Source organism: Bison bison, unplaced genomic scaffold, assembly GCF_000754665.1.
Source record: "Bison bison bison isolate TAMUID 2011002044 unplaced genomic scaffold, Bison_UMD1.0 scf7180017864348, whole genome shotgun sequence".
NCBI classification, from domain to species: domain Eukaryota; kingdom Metazoa; phylum Chordata; class Mammalia; order Artiodactyla; family Bovidae; genus Bison; species Bison bison.
This window is the reverse complement of record NW_011494920.1, coordinates 314,615-328,547: the sequence shown is the minus strand read 5'-3', so window position 1 is coordinate 328,547 and position 13,933 is coordinate 314,615. Positions and strand designations below refer to the sequence as shown.

The 13,933-nt window shown below is 40.1% G+C and overlaps 1 protein-coding gene and 1 pseudogene across 2 annotated transcripts in view; one reads left to right on the top strand and one right to left on the bottom strand.

Moving 5' to 3' along the window:
• INPP4B (inositol polyphosphate-4-phosphatase, type II, 105kDa) overlaps positions 1-13,933 on the top strand; it is a 717,001-nt gene that overhangs the window by 576,923 nt on the left and 126,145 nt on the right. The gene's annotated exons all lie outside the window — the stretch shown is intronic.
• On the bottom strand, positions 2,672-4,044 carry LOC104999206 (annotated as a pseudogene).

Genomic DNA, 13,933 nt, shown 5'->3' with positions numbered 1-13,933 from the left:
ATCACAATAAACTGTGGAAAATTCTTCAAGAGATGGGAATACCAGACCACCTGACCTGCTTCCTGAGAAATCTGTGTGCAGGCCAAGAAGCAACATGTAGAACTGGACATGGAACAATGGACTGGTTCCATATTGGGAAAGGAGTCCATCAAAGCTGATATTGTTACCCTGCTTATTTAACTTCTATGCAGAGTATATCATGCAAAATGCCAGATTGGATGAAGCACAATCTAGAATCAAGATTGCTGAGAGAAATATCAATAACCTCAGATATGCAGATGATGCCACCCTAAAGGCAGAAAGCGAAAAGGAACTAAAGAGCCTCTTGATGAAAGAGGAGCATGAAAAAGCTCGCTTAAAATCAGCATTCAAAAAACTAAGATAATGGCATCTGGTCCCATCACTTCATGTCAAATAGATGGAGAAACAATGGAAACAGTGACAGACTTTATCACTTCAGATGGTGACTACAGCCATGAAATTAGGACACTTTCTCCTTGGAAGAAAAGCTATGACCAACCTAGACAGCATATTAAAAAGCAGAGACATCACTTTGTTGACAAAGGTCCCTATAGTCAAAGCTATGATTTTTCCAGTAGTCATGTATGGATATGAAAGTTGGACCATAAAGAAAGCTGAGCACCAAAGAACTGATGCTTTTAAGCTGTGGTGTTGGAGAAGACTCGAGAGTCTCTTTGACTGCAAGGAGATCCAACCAATCAGTTCCAAAGGAAGTCAGTCCTGAATATTCATTGGAAAGACTAATGCTGAAGCTGAAGCACCAGTGCTTTGGGGAGCTGATGCGAAGCACTGACTCGCTGGAAAAGACCCTGATGCTGGGAAAGATTGAAGGCAGGAGAGGTGGAAGGCAGAGGATGAGATGGTTGAATAGTATTGCCGACTCAATGGACATGAGTTTGAGCAAGCTCCAGCAGTTGCTGATGGACAGGGAAGCCTGGTGTGCTGCAGTCCATGGGGCCTCAAAACGTGAGAGTGAGCAACTTAACTGTTAACTTTTTGACAAATAATTACCACTTTAATATTAAATCAAGGGAGATTGTTGGAACTGTGTATCTTTTGTTTTCATAATTTTCACCTTATTGTGTTATGCAAACTCCCTCCCGTACCTCTCCCTCCTCCTCCTGCTCAAGTCATCCCTCACATTCCCTCTTTCCTTATTCTCTTTTCTTTACATTTTGAGACCTTCTATATCACAGATGGAGAAGGCAATGGCAGCCCACTCCAGTACTCTTGCCTGGAAAATCCCATGGACGGAGGAGCCTGGTAGGCTGCAGTCCATGGGGACGCTAAGAGTCGGACACGACTGAGCGACTTCACTTTCACTTTTCACTTTCATGCATTGGAGAAGGAAATGGCAACCCACTCCAGTGTTCTTGCCTGGAGAATCCCAGGGACAGCGGAGCCTAGTGGGCTGCCGTCTATGGGATTGCACAGAGTCGGACACAACTGAAGTGACTTAGCATATCACAGATACTCCAAATGGCAAGATAAATCATGCTAGATTGTTAGATCCTAGAGTTCAGATTCTAGTGGTAGATAAAAATATGTTAATAAATAGTCACAAAATGTTGTGACAAGGATGTAGAAAGACAAGTAGAAGAAGTTAGGCTTTGCTAAAGAGATTTCAACTCAGTATTTTAAATAAACTTATGATGGGGAAAAAAGGAAGACAGCGGGAGAAAATGGTGAGTTGAGGTCAGCAGTGAAGCATTCGGTACGGTGGGTGTTACAAAGCACTTGTTCTGCCTGGGTTACTGTGCCAGGTGCTGGGGACACAGAGGTGAGCTGCCTACAGATGCAAGGGTTCCACAGCCTATTCAGGGCTCTAGAGATACCAGTGTCAGTGATTGTGCAACTTAGGATTATACACAGGATGAAGTGAGACTCTGGTGGTCACAGTGGGATTTCCAGAAGCATTTCCTGAGAATTAAATATGAGCAGAAGTTTACAGTATGCAAAGGAGGATGAGGTGACCTTTCAGACAGGAGCACATTAGCTGACAATGGTAATTGGGATGTGTGTCTGTGTTTATTAGTTTTTTACTTGTTTTGTTTTAAAGGTGGTACAATTGACTATGTTTATTGCTCCAAAAAGCATTTAAGGCTGACAGGCAGTGACTCATAGAACAAGGCCCTTACAACAAAGAGAAGATAATCAATTCCAGTAGGCATGTGGGGGACAAGTTCTGGGCAGAAGTGTGCTGCTGGGCTGAGAATGCCAGGAGGGTGTAAAAATGGATTTTACTTTTTTGAGGGTGGGTGGGGCTGGATGGCTTCTTTGTTCTTTATTTGAAATAGTTTTCTCCAGGTTTATTGAGCTATAACTGACATATAACACTGTATTAGTGTAAGGTATGCAGCAAAGTGATTTTTTGCATATATATAATGACAAGAAATTAATGTCTATCACTTTACAGGACTATGATTTTCTTTTCTTAGGATGAAAATTTTGAGACCCATTCTCTTAGCAACTTTCAAAGATACAGTTCTGTTTTGTCAACTATAGTCACCGTATTGTATATTACATCCCCAGGACTTAACTTTTCTCATAACTGAAAGTTTGTACCTTTTAATCATCTTCACCCTTTTTGTCTTCCCCTCCTCACTTCTGGCAATCACCAATCTACTCTCTGCTTCCATGAATCTGTTTGTTTTTTTTTTTTTTAAGATTCTCAATATAAGTGAGTTATACAATATTTATGTTCCCATTATGTGATTGATTTCTCTTAGCATAATGCCCTCAAGATCCATCTATGTTGGTGCAAATGGCAGAATTTCCGTCCTTTTTTTTTTTAATTAGTAAATCCTTTATTTTGGTGAATATCAAAGGTATTCATCACTACCATGGATCTGTTTTAGCTCAGAGGAGAGTTACTATCTAGTGAACTCCACTGTTATTAGACACTAAAAATAGGAAGAGACTGGAGGGCACTGAGAATGGGATAAGGAGAGGACAAAGCTCGGGGGACAACATGAGATCCTACCCATCTTCATTGCTAGGAAATGAGTAGACAGAGCAGCTCTAACCTAAATGCCGGCCTCGCCACAAAAGGTTTTCAGAAGAGGTCCCGTAACAATCACTCACTGGACAAAAAAAGGTCAGAGTTTCTAGAAGAGATATCAGGATATGAAAAACCAACTTGGGAACAATATGCACAGCACTGCAACAGAGCGGGATTGTGGCAGCCTGGCTTCGGTTAAGACAGCTGTGGACACAGCAGTCTCTCGGACAGCACTCACTTACAGTTACACGGCTGCCCTGTGGCATGAAGATGCTGTACATGGTTTTCACATACATGTCATCTGGCAGAGGCTGCTTCTCACTGCCAGGTTCAAGGAATTTATTAATTGCAGGGATTTTGCTTATTTTCACCATGTACTCCTGGAGGTGAGGGAAGGCAGACAGAATATTAAGATGTTTTTTCTTCTAGAGCCAAAATGATCTGGAGTAGAATTATGTCTGCAAGGCTCAGCTGATTGCCAATAAGAAACCTTTGTCCATGACTCTGTAAAACCTTTTCAAAACCAGGAAAGTATCTAAGTATAGCTTCTTGGCTATGTTAACCACTTTCTTTTGCTGATCATCTGGTTTGAGGTAAGGATACACTTGATAAGCAGTTCCAGAAGATCCAGGGTCCCCTCTACATGCATGTCAACCAGGGTTTTCTCCTTGAGATCTTTGCCAAAGAGACGGTGCTTGTCTGCCCTGTAGTGGAGGATGCTCCGGGTCTGCACCAGCTTCAATCAGTTTCAACCATTGGTGCTTGTTAGGACAGCAGATGGCTACGATCTTGCAACTTCTGCAACTGTTGTTTTGCTTCTAAAAATTCTTCATCAGACTTGACTCCATCAGCAATTTAAACCCAGATTCCATCTGGCCTTGTCTGTTTGGACAGTAGAGCTTGGGTTTCATAGCCATCATGGCCTTTCAGGTTTTCTGGCTCCACTCGGAGTGACCAGAACTGCACAAAGGCACCCAGCGAGGTGTCTTCCTACTTCCTTTTTTGTGGCTGAAGTATATACATATGTGTAGGGGGGTGGGGAGGGGGGATTGGTGTGTGTGTGTGTGTATGCTTGTATGTATGTATGTATATCACATTTTCTTTATGCATGCATTTGTTGATGGACACTTAGGGTGTTTCCATATCTTAACTATTATAAATAATACTGCAATGAACATGGTGGTGCAGATATCTCTTTGCAATAGAGATTCTGTTTCCTTCGAATATATTTCCAGAAGTGGAACCATCATATGGTGGTTCTATTTTATGGAGGAGCCTCCATACTGATTTCCATAGTGGCTGTACCAATTTACATTCCTACCAACAGTGCATACAGGTTCCCTTCTTCTCTGCATCCTCTCCACTGCTTGTTATCTATTTTCTTTTTGATGATACCCATTCTAGAATGTATGCGGTGTCTTTCATCGTGGCTTAGATTTACTTTTCCCTGATGGTTAGTGATATTTAGCACCTTTTCGTGTCTTCTTTGGAAAAATATCTGTTCATCTGCTTGTTTTTTAATTATTTGCTTTGCTCTTTTCTATTGAGTTGTACAAGTTATTTTTATATTTCAGACATTAACCTGGATGTCTTCTTTTATCATTAAAGCAGGATCATGTGCAGAAGAGGGCAGAGAGGACAGGCTGAGCAGAGTGGTGGAAGTTTCAAATAGATACCAAAGAAAGTGGCTGAAGTTGGTTACTAGCAACATTTGAGAAAAATTAGAAATTCCAGACCTTGTGAGGGCTGGCCAAGGAACTTCAATAAAATGTTATATAACAATCAAACTTGTTATTGATGTTCCTTGGAGACCACTTTCTATTAGAAAGATCCCTTTGTCTAAATGGGAAAATAATTTGAAAAAGAATAGATGCATATATATGTAAAAAAAAAGAAATAAAATATGGGAATCTTTTATGTTTTAAAAAAAATCACTGAAGTTATAACCACTTAACATTATTTTCAGATCTTTATCTCACTTTGAAAAGTTGAGTAAATCCAGTGAAAATGTAGCTAATTGGAAATGCCTTTAGAGACAATTAAATGAATTGGAAACATAATTTTGTGTAGCACTTTTCTTGGTTAATTAGGTGTTAGAAAAGTTTCGGCACTGATTACAAGTCTAGTCAACTTCCTGAAATAATTTAATGTTTTAAACAATTAATTTAATTGGGTTTCTGTGATAGCACACAAAAACACTCTGATCGTGTAGGTTAATTTAGGCTTGTATATAAGATTATAATAGCTCTATTTTTTAAAAATCTGATTTATTTAGTTTCTGGCAGCAAATGTAGTTTTAACAATTACCTAACTTGAACAACTGCATAGTTTTTCATAATAAATATTTGGAAAGTAAGTTCATGTTAGTAAATTACTCGAGTTCTAGTGAGCTGCTGCTGCTGCTGCTAAGTCGCTTCAGTCGTGTCCGACTCTGTGCGACCCCATAGACGGCAGCCCACCAGGCTCCCCCTGCATGTAAAATATCTTTCTTTTGGAGGTCGGAGAGAGAATCTCTACTAACTCAGTCAATGTGAGAATGTTCAACTTCTTTGTTGGAAAAATTAATGACATATGAATCTAGATAATAATTATCTAGTCAATAAGGAAGAGATTGAAACTAAAATGATCACTGGCCAAAAAAAGTCTATTATTTGCTGAATTTTACTTATTAAATAATTGAGAGCTTTAAAGGTTTATTTTCTTGAAAAGTTAGTAAACAATTAAACCCTGCAGGAATATGGGGATTTTTGTGACAATCTGTGCAAAGAAATAGACTAATCTAGCATTCTCCATGTTTTAGCTGGTAAAGATGACATATTGCTTTTCTTTCTCTACATCTCTACAGCAGATGCTGCCAACAGCTGGGATTCCAAGATTAGTTTGTCCAAAATATTAAAGCATGTCATCCTACCAAAGTATTAAATTGACCCAGTTTTTGTGGCTTCCAGTAATTATACTGTTCTCTAGAAAATTGTTATTTAACACTGATGGGTTTGGGGCTAAATCTGCCTACTCTCCTTCAATAATTGTTAAAGAATAAAGGTAAACTTCTGATCTTTTAGATTCTGATCCATTCCAGCAAAATGTGAGACTAAGAAAACATTATTATTTAGCCATATCCCTAACTCATTTTTTTAGTTGAACTACTTTTCTATATCAGGAAACATTTCAGCATCCAGATTAGCCAATTAATTTCCCTTCTTCGTATCATAAATGTAAATCAAATTTAATATTAGTTTCCATTCTTAAGCTAGGAGAACACTTATATGCTTTATTATGGCAAAATGTGTTTATGTCACATAAGCACAATAGATGGTTTGCATTAATCCATATTAAGTGTTTGGTAATTTCATAGCATATAGAAACAATAGCACAAATTCACAGTAATATTTATTTCAGGCCTTTTTGAAATAAAGTCTCTATACAACCTGAAAAAAATGTGGTTTCTCTGCAACTCAAAATTCCCAAGGCTTGAATTTTGGAGTAAGATTTACATTTTTCTGATGAGATCCAACCAGTCCATTCTGAAAGAAATCAGCCCTGGGATTTCTTTGGTGGGAACGATGCTGAAGCTGAAACTCCAGTACTTTGGCCATCTTATGTGAAGAGTTGACTCATTGGAAAAGAGTCTGATGCTGGGAAGGATTTGGGGTAGGAGGAAAAGGGGACGACAGAGGATGAGATGGCTGGATGGCATCACTGACTCGATGGACGTGAGTCTGAGTGAACTCCGGGAGTTGGTGATGGACAATGTGGCCTGGTGTGCTGCGATTCATGGGGTCACAAAGAGTCGGACACGACTGAGCGACTGAACTGAACTGAACTGATGTGTGCTTTACCAAATTCTCACAGTTTATTTTGTGTTTCACCTTTCTCTAATGGTGTGTAGGACAAATATGAAGGTTTCAGTTTGACAGATGATTGATACAGCTATGTATTTTGTCCACTCCAGCACTCTTGCCTGGCAAATCCCATGGATGGAGGAGCCTGGTGGGCTGCAGTCCATGGGGTTGCTAAGAGTTGGACACGACTGAGCGACTTCACTTTCACTTTTCACTTTCATGCATTGGAGAAGGAAATGGCAACCCACTCCAGTGTTCTTTCCTGGAGAATCCCAGGGACGGGGGAGCCTGGTGGGCTGCCGTCTATGGGGTTGCACAGAGTCGGACACGACTGACGCGACTTAGCAGCAATAGCAGCAGTGAGCATATATGCTTGCAAAATACTGTTGATGACAACACGTCTCTAGCCAGATTCCTCATCTGTGAACAATCTTCAGTGACCTGTAATCTCAACTTCTCTTGCCAGTTTCTGTTCATCTTAGACCTTACCTCTAGGGAAAATAGTTGAGGTCATGCATAATGTCCCTATGCAAATTGATATTCCAAAGCATTGCTGTTCAGTTCTCTGGTTAGAATTATGCTATGTAAAACCATTGACCTGATCTTCATAAGAAGGAAATTAATCATTCTCACTTTTTAAAAGTAATGATATCTTATAGGCAGCTAGATACTAATCTGATTCATCTTTTCCTAAAGCAATACCTTATGACTTAGTTACCTAAATCAGTAAGAGGTCTACTAAAATATGGCCATTTACTTCCAAATTTTATATTATGTATACATTCAACTCCAAAGTATTTTGTATAATAAAGCATTATTCTTGCATCCCATGATCACACAGTCTCGTACGCACTGAATCGCAGTCAGTTGTTTATATGTCTGTGTCTTCCATACATTCAACTTTATGAGCTCCTTGAGGGCAAAGACAATGCCATGCTCCCGTTTGTGTCTCCCTAGTTAGCAGAGCACTTGCTCATAAAAGGTACCCAGTACTCATTTGTAGAATACATTAATGACTTTGAAGTTTCCTCTCAAATTAGTATTCTTGTCTTCCTTCATATTTGGAAACATGGAATAATTTTAACTTAACTCAGCACCACGTCAGGTACCTTTTCCTCCATTAGAACTAAGGATTTTTTTTTTTTTTTTGAGGATTTTGTTTCTCTCTTCCAATTAAAAGCACCCAGTTAAATCCCTCTTTCCTTAGTGCATATTTCCCAGAGTCATAATCAACTCTGAAGCAACTATTCAAGTCATTTTCACAATTATCTCCAAGCATAGAAGTGGTAAAATTCAGGATGGACATAGAACATCAGAGATGACCAAAGTTAATAAAATGATGAGTGAAGGTCTCCAACAGCTTCCAGAAACCCAGTGGTGTAATTTGCATTTTACTTGATTATTTATGTGCTGATTGCAAAGGTTCTGGTTACACAGAAATAATTTCAGATATTTCCCAGCAAATATGAATTGAAAGTAGTTATTTTACCCTTGTCTCAGCTTTTTCTTTTTCCTTCCTAAGTCATGCCTAATAGGGTTGTCTAGTTTTGTTAATCTTATTACAAGGAGGGAACATTGAAAGCATCCATTCTTCCCACCAGAAAAGACAGGGAGAATTAGGCCAGTTGTTCCCTGCATGGCAATGGAAAGTGTTCCATCATCTGTTTTCTTGATGAATAGGAAAACTTCCTGAACTTCTCTAGTCCATTTCACCCAAGAGAGATGTGCTCTGAATTCTTATCTGATATTAAAGTCCACAAAAGGTGATTAAGCAAAGTTCATGACTGTCCATTAAAATGCACAAATGTTCTATTAAAGAAAAGAAACCCCAGATGAGATCTTTATGGGCATGCATATTCATGAAATCCTACCCATTTCAAGAGTTTTCCACATGCAGTTAATACATTCACCTTCAGCCCCCTGTTTTATAGCACCTCGTACAGTGTTTGATACAGACCAGTTCAATGTTGGAGGAGGCAATGGCACCCCACTCCAGTGGTGGGGAGTGCCACCCCTCACTTTCCAGGGGTGCCTGGAAAAGGCAATGGCATCCCACTCCAGTGGTGGGGAGTGCCACCCCTCACTTTCCAGGGGTACCTGGAAAATCCCATGGATGGAGCAGCCTGGTAGGCTGCAGACCACGAGGTCGCTGAAAGGTTGTTGTTGAATCACGCAAAGACACCGGGATTCTTGGCCCCCGGAGGAGATGAATCCAATCCGGGGCCAGAGATGAGGCTTGATCGCTCAGAGCTTTTGTGTGATAAAGTTTTATTAAAGTATAAAGGAGATAGAGAAAACTTCTGACATAGGCATCAGAAGGGGGCAGAAGAGTACCCCCCTGCTAGTCTTCAGCTGGATGTTACAGTCACTAGCAGTCTGTTAATGAAAGAAAGGAATGTCTTAAAATTCAGGATGGCACCAGGCCCCTCACCCATAAGATGCATTTTGGGATAATCTTGGCACCAAATGGTTTATCCTGGGCCATAAAATGATTAACTTGAATCTTGAAGAAGGGCAGACCACCATACAAATAGTTTCATTTACTAGATTAGGGAAACAATATCTGAGTATAACATACTGGTTTGTCAAGCAGGTTCTGAGCCAAGAGGCTAACGACTTGAAGACAGAGTTTGGGGTAAATGCATAGCACATTAGCATTGCTTAAGACAAACATTTCCATAAGAAAAAGGCATTGGTTAACTTCAGGTGAAACCAGGTGTCATTATGGCAACACAGTATTTTAAGAGAAACCTCCTTTTAAATTTATATAGAGAAGGAAAAAAATCATGTTTGTTTCCTCCTGCCGCTTAAGAGAGAGAAAAATGTCTGACACTTGCAGGCTATTTCTTCCGTTTGGAGACCCCTGAGCGACTTCACTTTCACTTTTCACTTTCATGCATTTGAGAAGGAAATGGCAACCCACTCCAGTGTTCTTGCCTGGAGAATCCCAGGGACGGGGGAGCCTGGTGGGCTGCCATCTATGGGGTGGCACAGAGTTGGACACGACTGAAGCGACTTAGCAGCAGCAGCACAACAGTTCAATGTATTTTTCAGAATTAATGGAAGAATAAGTGAATGGATGGATTTGCTGACTCAGCAGTTCGTCTTCCAACTCAAGTCACTGTTTTTGACAGAGATATTTTATTTTTATTCGTGTAAGACTGATTTTCCTGTGGTTTTATATTGGATACCATTATCTCCCTTGGATACTTTCCTGACTGTTACAATGCCTGGTTTGATGGTGTGCAGCTGAAACCCAATTACCAATTTAAAATTAAAATCTTTAGTAAATGAGTCATTTTTAGTTTATTATTAAACAAAAGCTTTGTTTCATATTTCCATGGATTGGAATCTATAGCTTGATGTGACACATGTTAAAGTAAACTCAGCCATTCAGAATATGAGCTTAATTCTAACTTCAATTTGAAGATACTTGTGATAATAGTTCTTATAGTTGTATCTTAATTTATTTTTACTCCTAAAGCAGGCTATTAAGTTAATCAACAAATGTTAATTAAGCATCGATAATGTGCAGCAATGTTATGAGTACTTGGGGGAAAACAAATGCAGTCAAAAAAAAGAAAAATGGATTCTGACCTCAACAGCCATATCATCTAATTCAAGTAAATGGCCAGCACTCATAAAACAAGCAGAGATATTGAAAGATATTCTCAGATCGAAAGTAGTTATGGAACACATTAAAAATGTCAAAAGAATTCAGACAGAATTTATATGAAGGTTGAAGAGGATGAAAAAATCATTTCTTCCTTCCTTGTTTCATTCATTAATATTCATTCTTTTATTTATCTATAACCTGGTGAATACTAGGGGCTTCCCAAGTGGTGCTAGTGGTTAAGAACCCACCTGCCAATGCAAGAGATTGTGAGTTCGATCCCTGGGTCATAAAGATCCCCTGGAGGAGGGCATGGCAACTCTCTCTAGTATTCTAGCCTGGAGAATCCCATAGACAGAGAAGCCTGGCCGGCTGCAGTCCATGGGGTCACAAAGAATCAGACACAACTGAAGCAACTTAGCACGCATGCATGATGAGTACTAGGACCTGAGAAGAAAAGAATTAATAAACAATAGTTATTTCCCTTATAGAGCCCACTGTGTATTAAAAAGAAAAGATGCATTAATCAGAGAGAGAATAGCAGGAACAGTTCTTAGATATGTGGAACCTGAAAAGGTGAGAATTTGGATTGATGGAAGGTAAAGGAGAAGGCCCTCGAAGCATAAAAAGCAGCATGTGTCAAGTTAGAAACACTAGTTCCTCCAAGGTTTCCTTCATATCTTTGATATTCAGCACTCAGCAGGCAGGTAGCCTATGCCCAGAAAATATGTTGAGCTAATTAGCAGCATGTTTCTAGGGCAGCAAGGAGACTGACCTGGATGAAGTTTTCATTTTGAAAACTAAAGAGAAATGTGTAGAGTTAGGATCTTGGTTGACCCAACTACAAGCAAGTTGAGAGAAGAGAAAATACTTGCTGCAGTACTCAGCCTGCTTTTGATCAGAGGAGTGATGGCACAAGCGTGTTATCGATGAAGATAAATGTGGCTCTTGTGTGTAGGCTTGATCATGTGAGAGCTAATCGATAGGTCTGGGCAAGATCCAAACCAGGGACTTTGGAGAGGTCACCTATTGGAGAAACAGTGACTGACCCTCTGAATCACTTGTGTAACTGGCACTGAATTTCAGGGTGAGGCCAGCAGTGTGGTCATTGGGAAACCGAGGTCAGGGATTATTGCGTGAGTAGGTGGATGAAATTAAGCAGGAGGATGAATAAGAAGCAAAGGTTGGGGGCATCTCAATTCTGATAGATGTCATATATCTGGCTGATTTTAGTGAACATGGTGTGTATGTCGTGGACATGGTGTTTATATACATGTGTGTAGATATGTGTGTAGTATGTAGCTTGGGCCATGAATGTGCCATTTTGTACCATAAAGTATTATATGCACAACACCAGGATTCAGAAAGAAGAGTTATCAAGCTATGGAATGAACAAAGATTTGCAGTGTGGAGGAACCAGGCTTGTAGAGTGCAGATTACTCTCAGTCAACTCAAGGATAGACTGAAGCTTCTTTGTAAAGATGAGATTGGTCTTGTTAATTTTCTAATTGGTTCTATGCAAAGTGCTCAGAAATTCATAGTGAACCAGTGGCAAATTATGCATGGAGATAAAGATATAACAGGGTCCCCATATCAACTGTAGTTTAGCCTTTACATTCTTGCTGATCAGAAGTCATCCCTAGAAAAGTTAATTAGCTAAGAATTGCTGAATGAGTTTTTTTTTTTTTTAAGTTAACTGCTGATCCAAAGCAATCAGGATTTCTCTTGAGCTCATGAATGTGTGACATGCTGAGTAAGCACCACATTCCCTACCCTCATGGTTCACTCTGCCAGGTGTAATAGCCCCCTGGCTACTCATGTCTACATCCTTCAAATGTGTGTATCCATTGCCACTGGCTTTGACCTGCATGTTAGCTTACGTCCTAACCCAGAAATAAATAAGAACCAAGATCAGAACCTGACTCTGTTCCCCACTGACTTTTTCCCTCATTGCTGAGCAAAAGTTGATAGCCACTTCACCTTCTAGAAGTTGGGTTTTTCTGAAGGTGTTATTAAGGTCGAGGACACCATTAAGCTCCATTTAATAAAGGTTAGACTTTAACCCACCAATGTTCAGTTATTCTCTTCAGTAGTAGGCTAATGACTGCTATTGGAGCGGGAGAAGAAGGAAGGCCCAGCCATCTACTTTTCTGATAGGTTGTCGTTGTGTGTGTGTGTGTGTGTGTTTCTAAACCTGTCATGTGGCTGAGGGGATAAGCAAAATCTGGAGGCAGATCATATTTTTCTTGCCTGAAAATGGGGAGGGGGAAGGTGGGAAGTGAGAGGAACTCCAGCCAGTCTTCATGCTTCTACTGTCTTCTCCCTGCTAAGCAGGCGATCCTCTTCATGATTTTAGTGGGGAAGAAAGTGGAGTACGTCCCAGCCATACCAGCAGTCTAAACAAAAAGAATCCCCCACATGGACTGGCCTTGTGAATAAGAAGTCACCAAAATGAGAATGGATTTTTGCTGGTTATTTTCCTCTGTGCATATGCTTTCTCAGAGACATGATGGAAAATGGCTTGTTTAGTTAGAAGAGAAATCAGATACTCGAGGTACATCTTCAAAAATGTTTCCTACTCATTGTTAGCATCCTAGCTCCAAAATAATTATCTTGCTTGTAATTAATAATATTTCTTAATTATCTTCTAAGAAGTGAATTATCACCTTCCTCCCTATAGTCCACGCCCTATTTCATACCTGGGCCCACGAATGGATTTGGGGCCTTGTTACTAACGTTGTCCTCTGTTAATATTTGCCATTTATGTCCTTTGACCCAGACTGATTGGTCCTTTAGTCAAGTGATTGCTGCACCCCTAATTACATGGTAATGTTGATTTCAGACTTAAGAGTACGTGGCACCAGCCTGCCTTTTTTGTAGAATCATCTCTTAGTTCAGAATTTGCCATTGGGCTCATGTTAAAGCCTCAGATAACAGAAACCTAATCTTAGGCTTGTGAGGTGACATGCACATGTCCCTGACCCTTCCTGAGCTCCCTCTCCCCGAAGCTTGTCCCCAAAGTTCTGGTTATTTCATGAAGAGGGATTCCTACTGGATACCAGCATTCTATGGGAAATCATAAAGAATGAATCCAGTCTTTGGAATTAAATGGAATTTCTCATCTACCTCTACCATTTTAATATTGAATGTTATTCCGTATCTCTTACCAAAAGTTTCCTCGTCTCTAAAATCTGAGTCAATGATATTATGTGGTGGTTTTTGCAGGTTAAGTCAGCTAATGTAAATAGCAATCCCCAATCTGCCTCTGGGTTGGAGTCCTCTCTCTTCCTCCCCGTTTTGTCCCCTCTCTGCCTTTCTTCCAGACCTTCTGCGATATACTGAGGACACGTGTGTGCTTAGTCCCTCAGTCTTGTCCAGCTCTTTGCAACCCTTTGGACTACAGCCCACCAGGCTCCTACGTCCATGGGATTTTTCAGGCAAGAATACTGGAGTGGG